Below are 17,918 nucleotides of genomic sequence, written 5' to 3' on the forward strand. Positions count from 1 at the left end.
ATCAGTAGTCATATTGTCTTTGTGCGACAAGAATATTCTTTGACAAGCGTTCTGCAAAAATTGATTAGGCTGTGAAAAATTCTGAGATAGACATATAAACAGTTAGGGTTAGTCGTCAGAATAATCAATAAAAATAATGAAATTTTGCCTCTTTTTAAAAAAAAATTACCAGAAAATACAAAGTCGTACGACATTATGAAAACTTGTACGATACAGGATCCCAACTCGTACAAGACAAGATTCTAGTTCATATGACACCTGCAGTTTGTCGTTTCAGCCTGTGGGAAATGTCGTATGAGATGTACGGATGAAAAAATGAAAAATCTGAAATCTGGAAAATAACCAAAAAAAAATAAGCAGTCAGTCTTGGAGGCCGAAAAATGTAGTCTTCTGCCCCACAGTGGGTGCCAGATATGTGTGTGTGAAAAAGGGTCTATAGCTGTAAGCACAACACTTCAATTAAGTCATTATATGCATGGTTAGTAAATAATAATCAATCAATAATAAACCATAACAAAGTGACTAATTGCCTTCTAAAAGATGTGAGTATAAGATTGCTCTCAGATTTTTTATAAGCAATACCAGTGACTAGACTACACCAAGATGAAGGATTTAATCTATATGATGTTAACTATATGGATGCAAAATGGATGAACAATTCAAGGAATAATCAATTCAAGCAATATGGATGAGTAATTCAAGCAATAATCAATTCAAGCAATTTGGATGAGTAAAACTAAATATGGATGCAAATAATCTAAAAAGCACAATGATCTTCAATGACTCCAGAGCGAAATTAGCGTGATAATAATCTCCAAGCGTATTCTCAAAAATCTCTGGGGTAAATTGGAATGAGAGCTAAAGACTGAATTTATAGAGAATCCTCAAGAAAGATGATGAAAAAAAAGATCAATTTAGGATTAATTGAAAATAATTGAGAAATCAGGTTTAGTTTGAGATAGATTCCAATTATAGTTTAATTGAAATGCATTCAATTTAGAAGTCCAAGTTGTATTGGAAATAATAATAAATTAATTCCATGCATCTGTGATAAAAATAGATAATTCTTTTATTCATTCAAGAAAAGAGTCTTTTCAATGCAACTAAACTTCTTTTTCTGAAAAGCTTTTAGTTCCAATTTTAGAGAATAATTCAATTAATTCAATTTAATTGCTTTTCTAATTTCAAGTTCTAAATTTAGAAAAAGAAATAATATCTCAAGTTTGATTTCTCTCTCAATTCAATTCTTTTATTTTATTTTCAATTCAACTCTTGCTTTGTAATTAATTCCTCTTTTGTAATAAATTAATTCCTTTTGCATGATTAAATGACAAATTATTAATTAATTAAATATGCAAGGATATTTAATAAATTAAATAGGATAATTGATCAAAATGATATTCTTGGAAATGATTCAATTAATTAAATGAATATTTAATTAATATTGAGTAATTGATTTGTCATGTGATATTTGATGATTAAAAAATTAATAATGTGCTCAAGGTTGATTTATTGCCTTTGGTTAGGACCTTGGTGATGTTGTCGAGATTAGGGGCCCATGGTTTAGATGACCATTTTTAGGGTATTACACCTATCACAAGAGAAGAATGGAGGCAAAAAACAATAATGCCTCTAAAGAAAAAGATTATCATTCAGAGAGGGAATTAATAAAAATGTACAATACAATCCTTATAAAAGGAGATTAGCAACCCTAAAGGTGTGCAACCCTAAAGAAACCCTAAAGGGATAACATGTATTAAATACCTATTAGATGTCTAAGTTTAGCTTAAGTGTAGAGTATAATAGACTAAAAATTAAATAAATATCTATTAGCCACAACATGATAACTCTAACCCCCCCCCCTTAAGATGAACTTATGGAGTAGCTAAAAACAACTAAGGACTAAAAAATACATGAAAGCAAAATGCATGAAAGTAACAATGGGTCCCGACAACTAGGCCCAATGAGGTACCCAAGTACAAAAGATCTTTGTAAAACGGAGAAATAGAGAAAACCTCATGGGAAAAAACTCTACTCCAAAAAGAGATGAAGGCTAGTGAAGGACTGAGGAAGCCTCCAAACTAGAGAATGTTCCAGAAAATGGGAATAAAGGATGAACATGAAGAACACCACTGAAGCATGAAGTTGCAAACACTGTCAAAGAATAATTGTTGCTCTCAAGTTCCTCCACTGAAATAGAAGATGATTGGGTAGAGAAGGTTGTAATATGCATGAGTGCCCTCAAATAACACCACTTGAATCAGATGGAAAACAAAGGCAAACAACTGAACTCGAAGATACAGATGGAAAAAAACACCAAAGTCTGAAGAGCTGACCAATCGAAGATGGAAGGTTGCCTCCAAAAATAGGAATGAAAGAGTGTCTATATGATAAATGGTCCATCTCACTGAAATGCATAGGTAACAAGTCACTACATCCGCCTAGTACATAGGAACAAATACTTAATACATAGCTCACTCCAACGAACCAAGGAAGCATTAGAACCAACAACCAACATGAGAAACCCCCCATAATGCTGACAAGGGAGAGGTGATAGGTACATTGAAACTGAATGCCAATAAAAATTGCATGATGAAGAACCAGGAACATGGAGAGTGCAGCAGAAAGTACAAACACATATAAAGGTTGTGTCATGGAAGGAACACTCACTTGACACACATCATGAGGCTAATGTCGTGGAAGGAACATTCACGTGACAAAGGTAGATGGAAAACAAAGGTAAACATCAAACCCCCATGGCACTTTATAATGAAGTGTGAGTACAATAAGGCACATGACGTGCAAGATCCCAAGCATGCAAGGCATGGTGGCACTTTATCTCAATGTGTTTGCAAAAAAGAGAATGCTTACAATGAAGGCTCAGAATGTCAAAAAAAAGACACAAGACTAGAAATACATGAAGAAGAACAAAAAACAAGTCATCCCACACAAACTAGAAGTTTCCACGAGCTCATATGTCCAAGTAATTTACTAGAGTGTGAAAACACAAAAAACTGAGTAAAATGTACAAGGAGTAAAATCTGGAAAAGTTGCATGGATTGATGTGAAGAGATCTGAAACACCATCTCAAATTCGTTGGAATCGCGAAAAATGGAGAAACTGGCGAAAAGATATGAGCTCAAGACTGAAAACAACACCTTTGACTTCAAATGACTATAGAATGTACTAGCAAAAAAACCAGGTGATAAAACCCACAAATATGGAAAGTAGACGAAACCAGCTTTTCAATGATATCTCATTTGCTAAAAAACGATATCGTATGCCCAAGTTATGGCCAAAAGAAAACAAAACCCCTCTTTTAGAACACAAAGAGGGTCACAGTGGGCCATGCAAGTTGTCTGTACTGTTGATGTCATTCTTACATCAACAAAAAATGCCAAAAAAAAAATCTCTTGCCTGAAAAAATTGCCTACCGGAAAATCTACTTGAATTTTTTTTTGTGTCGCTGGAAAACATGTTGCGGCTGCCAAAAAAGGGACGTCGAGCCATAAAAGTCCCATGTTGCCCGAAAAAAAGCTGACGGCAATCGGTGGCTGAGGCGGCGCGTAGGCAGTGGGTCAGAGAAGGTCAGCAAAGGCGGGAGGCAGAGACCGTCGGTGGCAGGGGAGAAACCGTCAATCAATATAAAATGGCAGGCGGGGATCGTGGAGGTCATCGGGGGTGGTACCACCGGCGGTACTGCCCACGGTACCCGACAACCTGCGCAGGGTACTGACAGCTCTGCGCAAGGACTATCGGCCCTGTGCGGGCCCCAAAAAATATGCCCCTCTTTTTTCTTTTTTTTTAAATTCACAAAAAAAATTTATTTCAGCTGGGGTATGCCGTAAAATTGCCCAAAAAAAATTGATTTGATTTTTTTAACGAATTTAGAGAAATTCGTGCCCCAAAAAGGGAAAAAAAACCAAAAAAAAAACCAAAGCCAAAGCTGTCCAAATTGGACAAATTCTATATGAAAATGGGGATTGTAGGATGTTTTGAGCTCAATGGTGAGGTCCGTTTGAGCCCAAAATGCCTAGAAACAAAGAAACACCTCATATGCAAATAAAAAACTCTGCAAAAAAAAAAAACCTAGCCTCCAAAAAATCTTCTGAAAAATAAGGAACAAGTAGCAGTAGATGTAGGCTTTGATACCATGAAGAAGATGAGAAATACAACTTCAGATATCCTAAGAACACCTACAAGCAAAATACTTGTCACAAGAGAAGAATGGAGGCAAAAAAGTAATAATGGCTCTGAAGAAAAAGATTATCATTCAGAGAGGGAATTAATAAAAAAGTACAATAGAATCATTTATAAAAGGAGATTAGCAACCCTAAAGAAACCCTAAAGGGATAATGTGTATTTAATAATTAGAATAATTATTAAATACCTACAATATTATTAGATGCCTAATTTTAGCTTAAGCGTAAAGTATAATAGACTAATAATTAAATAAATAATTATTAGCCACAACATGATAACTAACAATAACTAATCAGTAAGGTTGTGAGCCTTCCGGGGTTGTAGCCCTCATTGTACTTGAGTAGTGAGCTCTAGGAAGTGTGCTTGAATGCCTGTGCATTCCCCATATTGTAATATTGTTTTACTATTGGTCATAGTGGAATAATATTGTGGGTTTAAATCCCGCCATGGTTTTTCCCATTTGGGTTTCCACATAAAAATCCGGTGTTATGCTTTTGTGGTTGTTTATTCTATGTTTTTGTATATCAGTTTCATTTGTTTGCTTCCAGTGGTTTAAAGTTAAATTTGAAAATCTGCTAACCGGTAGATCACTAATTCAACCCCCCACCCCCCCCTTCTCAGTGATCCCTGATTCTAACATTAGGTACCCATGTATAAATTTCTCATATAACAGTGTAAAGGAGAAAACCTAGTAGGAACATAACTCCTCTCTAAAAAACAAATGATACAAAAAGAATGTATAAGTGAAGAAGATAAGTCGTATTAAGAATGACTCATGATCCCCCAAAGGACTACTTCTATGCACAATGTACAATGAGTTTTCTCCCCTATAGGAGAGAAGTGAGAGACTATGTACCCTCCATAATGTGATGCGTGTATTGTTGGTAGATGCTTGACATTGGATGTCAAAGATGATCCACACTCAACAAACAACCACACATGTGTGCAAGATGACTTCTCGTTCCAAATTTGTAGAAAGTAATATGAATGTCTTTGAACTTTGCAAATGATCTGAAGACAAAATGTCATCATATTGGTTTTCAAACATGTACAACTGAAAAGTAGTATCCATATCTTGTTGTAGGGAATCATTGGTGCTTTATGTGAAGAATTTATGGATTTATATGTAGGAACATGTAATGAGATCACAATGTACATCATAACAATACATTGTGAATCTCCATATGATGTAGTAGTAATGAGATCACAATACATGTCAAAGGACTACATTGTTCATCTGCAAATGATGAAGTGTTCAAGGTGTGGAAGTGCTGAGAGATATGACTCAAGACATAATTACAAGAGAGAATACTAGTAAGAGAAATGTGGAAGTGTTCAAACATTGACTCATGGAAGTGCTCATAGGAACAATAGTGGACACATCCCTTGATTCAAGACTTTAACTTTGCAAAAAAAAGGGTACTCAATTTTGAGCTACTGGTCAAAAGTTATTAAACAAATAAGTTCTCATAAAATTGACCTATTTTAAATAAAACTGCACTAAACTAGTATATCTATATTTAAAAAATATAGGTAAATTATGTGGAGAGATCTTGTAATAGAAGGGAATGATGATTGCAACAATATTAGTAGTATACAAGAGTTTCAAAATTATGGATAATAATATAATTGCAAGTATGACACTCTTCCTCTATCATTTGAATGTAACGGTTTCATATAGTTGGAGACAAGTGGCGAGGGTTCTATTTTATTTGGAGTCATAAAATAAAACCTCCACAAAAACCAAAAGATGGCATATTTCATGCATTTACCCGTCTTTTGCATGTTAAATTGTTTCAAAATTGAATTTTTGTTTACGAACATTTTGATGTCATTGTAGATGTCTCTGCATAATAAAAAAATAAATACCTAAGATGGGAGTAGACATAAGCTTCCAACTACTCGTTAGAATCAACACAAAAATACTTGCCAATGACTATGAATTTCTCAGAATTTACCTTCATATGTGGAAATTATGACAAAAAGAAAATAAACCCCCTTTTACAAGTATTTGACAATTTATAAAATCACTAATTTTTAATTGACAACTTTAACCAATTTATTGAAGTGATCAATTCTGATTGTTAGTTCCTGCCTTTCAAGGAACTATTTGTGAGGGTTAGGCTTTAACTTCCAAATAGTTTTTCCTGGTGCAACCAATCACATTCAATACCAAAAATTTCATGAAGTGCAGTTTCCGTGTTTTGCAATGTTTAAATTGTTTAAACTACTCAATTCTTAACCAAAATGTCTTAATAAAGGAATTTTACATCTTATCATTGGATGAAATTATTTCAACGATATGGTTTCCTTCACGTGAAACGAGATCATGTTTGTCTATCATTGGCTTTGATTAGCTCCCATTGTGACTATAGACAGTCGTTGGCAGACGCGGAGGTATTTCAGAGCCCAATGCAAGAGAACGCTCGAATAAAGAGGGAGGGGCAAAAAAAAATAGGTCTCGGTTAGCGTTCATTACACACAATTAGCATTTAGGGCTTCGTTCACGCTACATGGAGCTGAAAAATGGGAGCTTTCATGGGTTTGGTTTTAGTGCATTGCAAGACATTTATTCAACAGTCCACATGGCTTGATTGCGCTTCGACAATTTGGATACATGTCTAGACATGGCAAATGCTATAGAAATAGAGAGTTGTGTGTTACACTTTTTTTTTTGCATCCTGTGTTCTCCATCAAGAGGGGGCTTTTTAATGGAAAAGAAAGTGGTGGAGGGCGGTGGGCTCTAGAATGAAATGTGAGGTATTTAAATCGGCATATTAATGTCCAGATTAGTACAATAATAGGGAAAAACATTGGGCTCTAGTGTTTCGATCCAAGGATGTTTTCAAACTTTATTGCTAATGACTTGTAGTGGCTTGTTATTTTTATACATTTTCTGTAAAGTCTTAAATGTGAAGTTTATTGGCTTTGAGATGAAGGATTTAGATTTCATTCTCTGGGCATTTTTGGATTACCTTTGTTGAGATTTGATTGATTCAGTTTTTAATGGTGGTTGTCTGGCTTTCATTTGCATGTTTGGCCTGGTTGGATGTTAAAAAAAAAATTAGAAGATTGAATGTTTTTAACAAGTGTAGAATATAAGGAAAAAAATTTAAATTTTTTGCAGCGGAAAATCCTGTGCAAGTTTAGAATAGCAGAATAGGTTTTCTAATTTGGAAAGAGTTTTAATGTAGATGAGTGTTTGAAAAGAAAATATAATATTTATTCACAATCTATTGAATAAATTTTGCTCATTTTTGGGGAAAAAGTAAGATTGTTTAATATTAATCAAATAATTTTTCTGGGTTACATATACGATTGGTCGAGTATAACAGGAAATCAGCGTGCAACAGGTAAAAATGTTAAGAACGTGCTTCCATTCTAAACTATATTGGGGTTTTGGAGTATTGGGTTGATTTTTTGGGGTTGAATGGTCTCATTAGGGCAAAGTTGTAGAAATTGGGAGGAAGTTCTAAGCTGGTTTCTACAAACTGGCAGAATATAAAGTGCTTCAAGTTGGGGAAATGGTTACTTTAGTGAGTGAGCTGTCAAAAATGGAAGAAACATTTCTAGGGTAGAAATTTTTTTACAGTATTTATGGTCTGTTTCATGTCTTCAGATAAACTCTTCTCCTTTTTTACTATGAATAGTGTATTTTTTTTGTTTATCTTCTTTGGATTTGCTAGAGATTTTTTAATTTTATGATGTATGGTGGGTCAGCTTTTTTTTCATGTTTTTGCATATTTTGTAGCAAAAATTATAGATTCGGAAGTTTCGAGTTGAATTGTTCAAATATTGCTTGGAATCAAGCCGGTAATATTTGACTCATGTTATTGTCTCATGGTCATGTTAGATAGCTTGAAATTGTTCCCATTCTATCTATTTGTTTTCCTTGGAAGCAATCAAGGTTTACTTGTTTTTGTTGGAAACCATCAAGATTTTCTTATTTTCCTTGCCAACTATCAATATATATGTCAATGATCTTATCTATTGTATTTGAATTGAGATTTGTATAGGTATTTTTACTTTCCTTCACGAACAGGCTTCTGATGTCACGGGTTTGCTACATTTCTTTGTTAATAATAATAAATATGCATAATAGAAGAATCTCAAATGAGAAAGACAATCTAGATAATATGTTCTTGGGGGCTTCATACAAGGGACTTTCTCTTATCACATACAAATTTGTACATCAAACACTCACTTTCTATTTGGCGGAAGGACTAGTTCATGGAATATCTAGGGTATTTGACATGAAGGCCCTGTAACTTTCCTTTTAGGTATGCTACTAAAATTTGGAATAGTAATGGGATCTATTTATAGTTATTAGAATTCAAGAATAGGTTCTACAATGAACTAATGGTAGAAACCTTTCTGATTAGGGAAATTCGATCATGAGTTGTTTAGGTAGGCTACACCACAGAGCAGATAGCAGTGCTCATTTCATTATATCATAGATATGGAAGCAAGATTAATGTAAGATGTACTTCATCGTCTTGAACATCTTAGCTTCAAAATTGTTCTCTTATGGCGGCACAATATATGTACTCTTCATAATGGGTACTAAAATTGCTCTAGTGTTGAAACTATGGCTAGGACTAGGGTTTATTTGGTGTGCTAGTTAGGTCAAAGTCGTTGAATGTCTTTGGAAGTAATGAGTTTATGCAACATGATGTTGAGGTGATGTACTTAGTTAAATGTTTAGTTTGGTAGAGGTGGCCCTATATAGTCTCAAGGAATTGGTTTCTTAAATGAAAGATTTCCAAGGGTAGTGATCTCCAACTGTATGTATTGAGTAAACCATGTATGTATATGCTTCAATGCTCTTTCCAATAGAAGATTTTGATTTAAACAAATGTACGATATTGGTTTTTCTATAAGTCACCTCCCTTTCTTCCAGTAGGCACAAAATTTTGTACCATGAAAATGACCCAAATGAATAATGTGCCTTAATGCAACAACGTGATCACCAACTGTTCAAACAACGACATGCAAAACACATAAAACCCTCTTTGCCAATTGTCCAAACAACTTACCACCTGTACTTGCAACCTGCATTCCATGCAAATTAGGTTTTTGTTGTCATCCAAGTGGTACTAACAATCTGCAACACCCTCGAAACCTCTGCCCATGTTTAGGCTCCTCAATATTCGTGTGTTCTCTCTTATAAAAATTTGTGTTTTCTCTCTGATTATCTGCTATCGTCAAATTTAGATCCAATAAGAATGAATCAAATCAGTCCTCTTAGAATTCATGCATTTGTTGTATTGATAATGGTTGGTTTCCCTTGCTATTAGTTAGAGGAGAAAAATAATGATCGATTAACCAAGTTTGGACCACATTTATTGTTGTTGACCAAATCTGTAGGTAGCTTTTGGAGGATGTGATGCTAAACATAACTATGGTACATCTACTACCAATAATGAAACCACCTACATATTCCTCTCCAACAATAACAAAGTCTTCAATATAGAGGAGGCCAAGAATATGGCAACACACATGTGTTAAATGCCACTACTTCTTTGTGGCCAAGTGTGCCCATAATCAAAGCATCTTTTTAGTGAAGTGCTAGACCTACAGATTTCACAATGGGTAGTTAGATTGTTGACGTGCCAAATGGGAGGTCTTCACACCGAGTTTTTTTGGTGAGCAAGAGGAAATCCTTATCTTTACATGTTTGAATCAACCACAGCCTACAACAAATGGTAGCCAATATTGGAGTGGTTGGAAGCCCCTTAAGCTGCCAATCTCCTTCCTACAAAATAATTGTCAAAAAAATCCTTGCTATTTTGAATCGTCTGGCAGGAATGGAATCTAAAATAAGGCGTGAAGACTAGTGTGCATAAGATGTGGTGAACAAAATTAGAAGGTGGTGGTTTTCATGCTGGTTTAAATGGTTTGATGGGAAGGTGTTGTTAGCCTACTAAATGCTACATCTTTCTTAAACACCCAAGGTTTTGAAGGTATAAGGATGAGATCTAAGCAGAGATCAAAGAAATAGGACTCGGACTTGGCTCAGACTCGGCTCCAAACTCGGCTAGACTCGGGAAAGTGAAAAACTCAAGAAATTTAGAGATTTTTAAAGATTTAAAACTTGTTTCAGACACCCTTTATTGAATACACCTTAAAGACACAAAAACATCATCAAAATTGGCTCATTTGATTACATACACAAGTATACATCAATCACATAAGCATAAACGCAAATTGTAGCTAAAGAAAATAACAAACATAGATATATAAATATTGTCAAATGTATACAATATTACAAAACTCATGGAATAAAAAATCCATGTCATCATATGATCATCATCAAATGTTTCATACAAATACCAAAGGTAAATAGTAAATACAAAATACAACAAGTGTATAAGCCTATGGCTCAGAGGGTCATGCACCCTCTCACTCTGGCCCCCTGTGAAGGCATTTAAAGTAGGCCCTGGATGATTCAACAATAATACTCACTCCCCGTGACACCATGCCATGCTCACCAGAATCAGGAACAATTGTGTCAAGCTCACCAACATCAGGAACAACTGTGTCACTCTGAGTCTCAGTATTTCTTGTCTCTGCTCGTGCTCTCTGGTCCTCCTCTGCCATGGCTACAACCTTAGCCTCTATATCTACCTGGTCGATTCAATTAATTTCATCATCACTAAAAATAGATGTAGGAGTCCCTGGAGCTGTCCGATTCTCATTGGCCCACTCTGCTTCAAGATCAACCTCATCTAGAATGATAGGAGAGATGTCAACTAATGCATTCTTTCTCATTCTTAGGCAGAGGTTGTAGTGAACAAAGACAAGATCATTCATCTTCTCCATAGATAATCTATTGTGCCTCTTGGAGTGTATGTGCTCAAACATACTCCAATTGCGCTCACAACCTAATGCATTGCATGGTTGGCTCAAGATGCGAATGGCCAACTTCTAAATATTTGGTGTCTCTGGGCCAAAACAGCTCCACCAATGATCTGAGTTTGAAATAAGAAAAATAAATAAAATCAGTCTCACTCATGAACTCATTTAACAAGTTACAATATAGTATTGAATAAAACAAAAATTAAGCCTTACAATTTATTTTTACCTGGCATCATAGTTTTCCTACCATCTTTGGCGACAGGACAAAAGAAGGTCTCCCCTTGTGTACCTGAGAACAACTGTAGCTCTTGAAAAAGGTCTATGTGAGAAGTACCAGCAGGTCCCATCTTCTCCATGTTTGCGTATAGCCCATTAAGGACCTCCACATCAACCTTGAAAGAAGGGATAAAATGGAATGCCGGATTCAGATAATAGGTTGCCACATGGATGGGCCTATCAAGCTGATGATGCCATCTCCTATCAATGATCTCCCAAATGGGGCCATACTAGCTCTCATCTCCTCCATAGACAAATATGATGGCCTCCTTCACCCTATCCATGCCCTCATATATATAGCCCATTGCAGGCTTATCTCCATCTGCAACTTGCAACAAAACCACCAAGGGCTTAACAAACTGCAAAATTAAAAATATTGTGTAAATAGAAAAATGAGCAAATAAGAGAATACATATAATAAGTTATAAAACATCAAGTTAAATTGTAGAATTTATAAAAAAAATTACCTTCACTATCTCATCACAAGGGACCCAAAAGCCTTGCTCATCAAAAATGTAGTCTACCATATCTTTCCCTGTAGGGGTGGTAGCATAGGATGAGGAAGACCACTCCTCGCCAACAATCATACATCTCAAGGCAAACTTAGACCTAAGCATGGACTGCAATGTGAGGAAGTTTGTGGAAAATCTTGTGATTCTTGGACAAGCTAACTCCTTCTTCTTTGTGAATTGTCTCATAAGAGCGAACACCCATGAATGATTATATACAAATTTGCAGACATTTCTTGCCCTTTCTAGACATCTCTTGACCCATGGTATTTTTCCAATATCCTCCAACATGAGGTCAATGCAATGAGCAGCACACGGAGTCCAAACTATAGATGGGTGCCTCTCCATCAATAGTCTACCTGCAGCAACATAATTTTTTGCTGTGTAAATTGTAATTAATGGAGGTACAAACTACAAGATAGTAATTAATTTGCAAACAAAATTAGTTTGTAATCAAAATTTTACCCGCAGCAACATAATTTGTTGCATTGTCGGTCATCACCTGTACCACATTCTCCTCACCCACATCTTCAATCACCTCCTCTATCTGCTCACATAGGTAGGTGGCATTCTTGCAATGGGCGGAGGCATCAATAGACTTGATGAAAATGATGCCCCCTGAAATAAAAAAATAAAGCTAGGTCAATGATCATTCAATAAACCATTAAATAAAAAATAAAAAATTAAAGACTATATGAAACTAAAATTAATCAATCACCTGCGGAAGAAACAAGAAAATTAAGGAGAGTTCTATTTCTCCTATCCGCCCAACCATCAGTCATGATGGTGCAACCTTTAGTGCTCCATATCTGGCGTTGTTCATCTAAATCCTTCTTCACATCATCCACCATTTGAGACAAAATGGGTCCCCTCAAATCACTCTCACTAGGGGCTTTGAACCCCGCCCCGCATATGGTAATGGCATCAACCATTTCTTGCCAATAAGGAGACCTGTCACAAAGAAGCTCAATGAGATAAGTTAAGTATAAAAATTCAATGAGATAAGTTAAGTATAAAAATTAAAACAATCAAAGTTATCAAACATAAAAGTTAGTATAACATTCACCTGGCTACAAAGAATGGAATACAATTGTAGCTCCAAAACCTACCAACTGCAATTTTAGCAGCATCATGGACCTCTTTGTTCCAACCCATGCCCTCAAGCGATAGTTGGGACCTAGGAGTAGTGCGAGGCACAAAGAAGGAATCCAACCTAGATTTACGAATCCTAGGTCCAATGCTAACACTCCCACTACAACTACTAGTGCTAGGAGCATGAGAAGTGGCGGTGCCACTACCACTTATAGAAGCAGAAGCAGAAGCGGAAACACCAACAGTAGCAAACTGAGTGGGACGATATGGAGATAAGGAAGAAGGGCCTCCAACACAACCTAACTGTGTCCCTCTTCCTAAAAATATCTCTCTCCCAATGGCCGCTCGATCCTCCTTTTGTTTCTTTTTCCTTTCAATTTCCTCAACCATTACATAAAATTCACGTACGGCCTCAGGGACTACTTTTAGGCATGGTTTGGAATCATGTCCACGCACACCAGCAATATGGTATTTCAGCCTATATATACCTCCATGGAATATTGTTTTGCAAAACAAACATTTTGTTTGCCCCTTTCCTTGCCCTGGAAAATCCTCATGATATTTCCAAGCAGGGTCCTTTCTAATGGGGGGTCAAGAAGCTGAAGTAGCCATTTGAGGATAGTTTTGTGAAACTTGAAGTTGAGGCAAATAATAAAGTGAAGTTTGCTGCAATAAAACATTACAAATACAAACTGCAATTTTGGAACCATGGAGGGAACAGCGTTTGCATGTGGAAATTTTAAATAGGGAAATGGAGGGAACAGTGAGGCTGGATCCTCTGGTTCTAAATCCACTACAGCTCAAGGAAAAGCAATGGATGATGAGGATGGGAGACAGGATGGGGACCCATGGCTATGGGACCCTCCCCCTGACCGCAAACAGTTGAAAGATTCCCAAGAATCGAGCCCCGAGGCGGTGAAAGTTGACTCAGAAAATATCAAGGAGGGGCACGTTTCCAAACCCTGGAGTAGTCTTTTTGCAAGGAAAGCATTTGGAAAATCGACTAGTAAATTGTCTTTCCCCTTTGTGAAAGATATATCAGATAATAAAATGGGTAAACTTGCTATTGAGAATCCTGATTTAGTTATCGATCATAGCATCTATTTAATGGCTTTTTCTCTGGTGGGGAAGTTTGTTGGACCTCGACCTAATATTGAGGATCTAAGGTCTTTTATTAAGAGAAAATGGAGAATGAAAGGTCAGGTTGATGTCTCTGCCCTGCCTAGAGGCTTTTTTGTATTCTCATTCTCTTGTGGGGAAGATATGGAAGCTACTTTAAGTGGTGGTCCCTGGATGTTTGGTAAATCTTCTTTATCTATGAGAAAATGGTCTCCTAACATGGAACTCAATGACTCTTTCTTTGAAACTGCTCTGGTTTGGGTAAGGCTGCCAGGTTTGCTGTTGGAATACCAGGTGGAGGATGTTTTCTCAAGAATCGCCAACTCCTTTGGGGAGCTTGTTGTGATAGATCCAATAACAGCAGCTCGCAAGAGAGATTGGTTTATGTGCGTATCTGTGTCAACATCTCGTAGAATATGGACCTTCCTAGCACTATTGATATCAGCTCCAAACTTGGATTATGGGAACAGTCAATAGAGTTTGAATCACTCCCCTTTGTGTGCTTTTCTTGCAAAAAAGCTGGTCGTTGGGCTAAGGCTTGTCCCAGCAACCCTAAAAAACCTGTGATAACAAATACCCACAAATAGGTCTGGAAAGAAAAGAATAATAACAAAGAAGGTAACAAGTTAGAAGGAATAAGCGGAAGCTCTATCAATATACCAGAACCATCAGAAGGAGATAGAATTGACCTTCCTAAGAATCCCCCTATGAAGGAGAATAAAAATAATGAAATCAGGGAATTTCAGATCAAAACAGTCAATACCTTTGAGGCTCTACAGACATAGGAGAAGGAGAATGAAATCAACGAAGAGACACTTGAAGATGGTGAGAATATCACTGACTCTCATCATGAGGTCTTTCAAGATTCTATATCAAAAAAAGATGAATAGTGCCTAGATGAATTTGAAGAACATGAAATTAAACTTGGAAGGAGCAACAAGTTTGGATCGCCTCAGATAAATTTAAATGTGTTATTCCAGAATATTGGAGTTGATATGCCTACATCATCCCAGAAAAGAGGAGAACTATGGAGTAATATGCAAGATGAGACTAGAGCGGAACAAGAAGAAAACATAACAGGAAATGGAAAGAAAATAAAAACTAAGAAGGTAGGAGGCCTTAATGGGGTGAAAACCAGAACCAGGTCCAAGGCTGATTTTGGTGCTTCAAGATCCCCACCAGGACGTAAAACTATGAAATGGCATAGGGACCAGGAGAGAAAGCAAAATATAGCTAATGGGAGGCAGCGAACTATAAAGGAATCCTTCCCTCAGGCTTCCAAATGAAGGTTATATCTTGGAACATCAGAGGCCTAAATGGTCTCAATAAATAGGATATATTACGGAACCTCATTCGAGATCAAAATCCGGATATTATCTTGGTACAGTAAACCAAAATGAGTAAAGAGAAAGTGGAGAAATTAAACTTCTTTAAAATTGGAGGAGTTTGCGGTAGTAGCTCGAATGGAGCATCTGGAGGGGTTGCAATTTTCTGGAACAAGAAAACCATCTCTAGAGAAATGATTGATGTTGATGGCAATATTTTATCCCTGAAAGCTAAATGCATCTTTGATGGAAAGGAATGTGTTATTACTAATATCTATGCCCCTAACTCCAAATCTGCTAGAAGCAAATTCTGGGATAAAATTCAGCAAAAAAGAAAATCTTTCCCTTTGAACAGCTGGATTGTGATGGGAGATTTCAATACTCCTCTACAAGACATTGATAAATATGGGGGTATTCATGCTCAACCAGACAACAGATCTGACTTGATGAACTTTATTAATATCAATGCTCTCATTGATATGGATCTCAATGGGGCATCCTACACATGGTCTAATCGAAGGGATGGTGAAGATCTCATTCAGGTAAGACTTGATAGATCCCTTGTCACTAATGATTGGATTCTTTCCCATAGATGCTCCCTTTCTATTATTAATAGAATTGGTTCAGACCATTATCCCATCTCTTTTGTTGCTGAGAATTTTAAGAATAATCAGAGCTTCCCTTTTAGGTTCGAAAAGATGTGGATTTCCCACCCTAATCTTGAAAAATCTATTGCTAACTGGTCGAATATTGATGTAAATGGAACTGCCATGTATAAAGTTGCCAAAAAACTTAAAAATATCAAAGTCAACATTAAGATATGGAACAAGAAGGTCTTTGGTGATATTTTTTATTCTAAGAAAAAGCTAAAGGAGGAGTTGGATCAGATCCAAAATTCAATTTAGAAAGATGGCTATAAAAAGTATTCCAAAGCCATGGAGGATGATGTTCTAGTCAAGCTCCACAACATTATTTCTAGGGAAGAAATCTATTGGAGGCAGAGATCCAGGGTGATCTGGCTAGAGGCTGGGGACAGAAACACTAAATTTTTTCATATGACATCTTTAAAACACAAAGCAACGAACCGAATTTCTAAACTTATTGTAGAGGACAAAACTCTTCTTAATAAGGAGGAAATTAGGGATGAAGCTGCCAGGTTCTTCAATCAGCTCCTCACTAGTAGCAAGGACATTGATCTTACCCACCAACACAATTTGGTTAATATCATTCCTAAGATCATTAATCATATTTAGAATAAGGCCCTATCTACTATCCCGTCTATTGGAGAAATTAAAAAAGTTGTCTTTTCGTTTCAAGGGGATAAAGCCCCGGGTCCTGATGGTTTCCCTATGTTTTTCTTCCAGGAATTCTGGCATATTCTGGGAGACGACACGGTTAATGCGGTCAAAGAATTTTTTGGAGCTAGAAGAATCCTTAAGGAACTCAACTCCACGTTTATTGCCCTAATCCCTAAGGTTGCTGGGGCGGACTCTATGGGAAAATTTAGGCCAATAAGTCTATGTAATTATTTCTATAAGATCATATCTAAAGTTTTGACCACTAGAATTTTGGTTGTTCTCCCCTTCATCATCTCTGAGGAGCAGAAAGGTTTTGTTCGTGGCAAGCAGATTTTGGACTCTATCATTCTTGTGCATGAGAATATTCATTCCCTCAATTCTGCTAAAAAAGAAGGCTTCTTGATAAAGTTGGATATGGCGAAGGCTTATGATAGAGTGGAGTGGCATGTTCTTTTCAAAATCATGGAGGTTTTTGGATTTGATGAAAAGATAACCAAAATTATCAGAGAGCTGATCACCACTCCTTTGTTCTCTATTTTGATTAATGGATCTCCTACGAAATTCTTTAAAACGTCAAGGGGGCTCAGACAAGGAGATCCTATATCTCCTATTCTCTTCACCATTTTGGCTGAGAGCATGAGAAGATTGATTCACAACCTGAAATTGAGTAAAACCATCAAAGGTCTTCAACCTTCCTCTACTAATGTTTTTTGCTCTCATCAACAGTTTGTTGATGATACTATCCTAATGGGATACTCTTTTGTTAAGGAAGCTGAAGCCTTCAAATCTGCTCTTAATTCCTATGCTTTGGCTACTGGTCAGCAAGTCAATTGGGACAAATGGGCTATATATTTCATGAATACTCCGGTCTTAAGATAACAGAAAATTGCTAAAATTATTGGTTGCAAGGTGGACATGCTCCCTTCCACCTATCTGGGTCTTCCCTTGGGTTTAAGTCCCCCAAACTCCTTTTGGAATATGATCATTGATAAATTCAACAAAAAACTTGCTGGATGGAAAGGTTCTATTTTATCTCAGGCTGGAAAATTGCAGCTCCTTCAAGCTACTCTCCAGAACCTCCCTGTTTATGCCCTCAGTTTATTTGGTATCACGGCTAAATTTGCTGAAGCATTGGAAAGAATCCAGAAAATATTTTTATGGTCAGGATTTGAAGAAAAAAAGAGGATATCCTTGGTTGCTTGGGACAAATTTTGTAGACCAAAGAACAAAGGAGGTTT

The sequence above is a fragment of the Cryptomeria japonica genome, chromosome 2 (assembly GCF_030272615.1).
Source record: "Cryptomeria japonica chromosome 2, Sugi_1.0, whole genome shotgun sequence".
Lineage (NCBI taxonomy): Eukaryota > Viridiplantae > Streptophyta > Pinopsida > Cupressales > Cupressaceae > Cryptomeria > Cryptomeria japonica.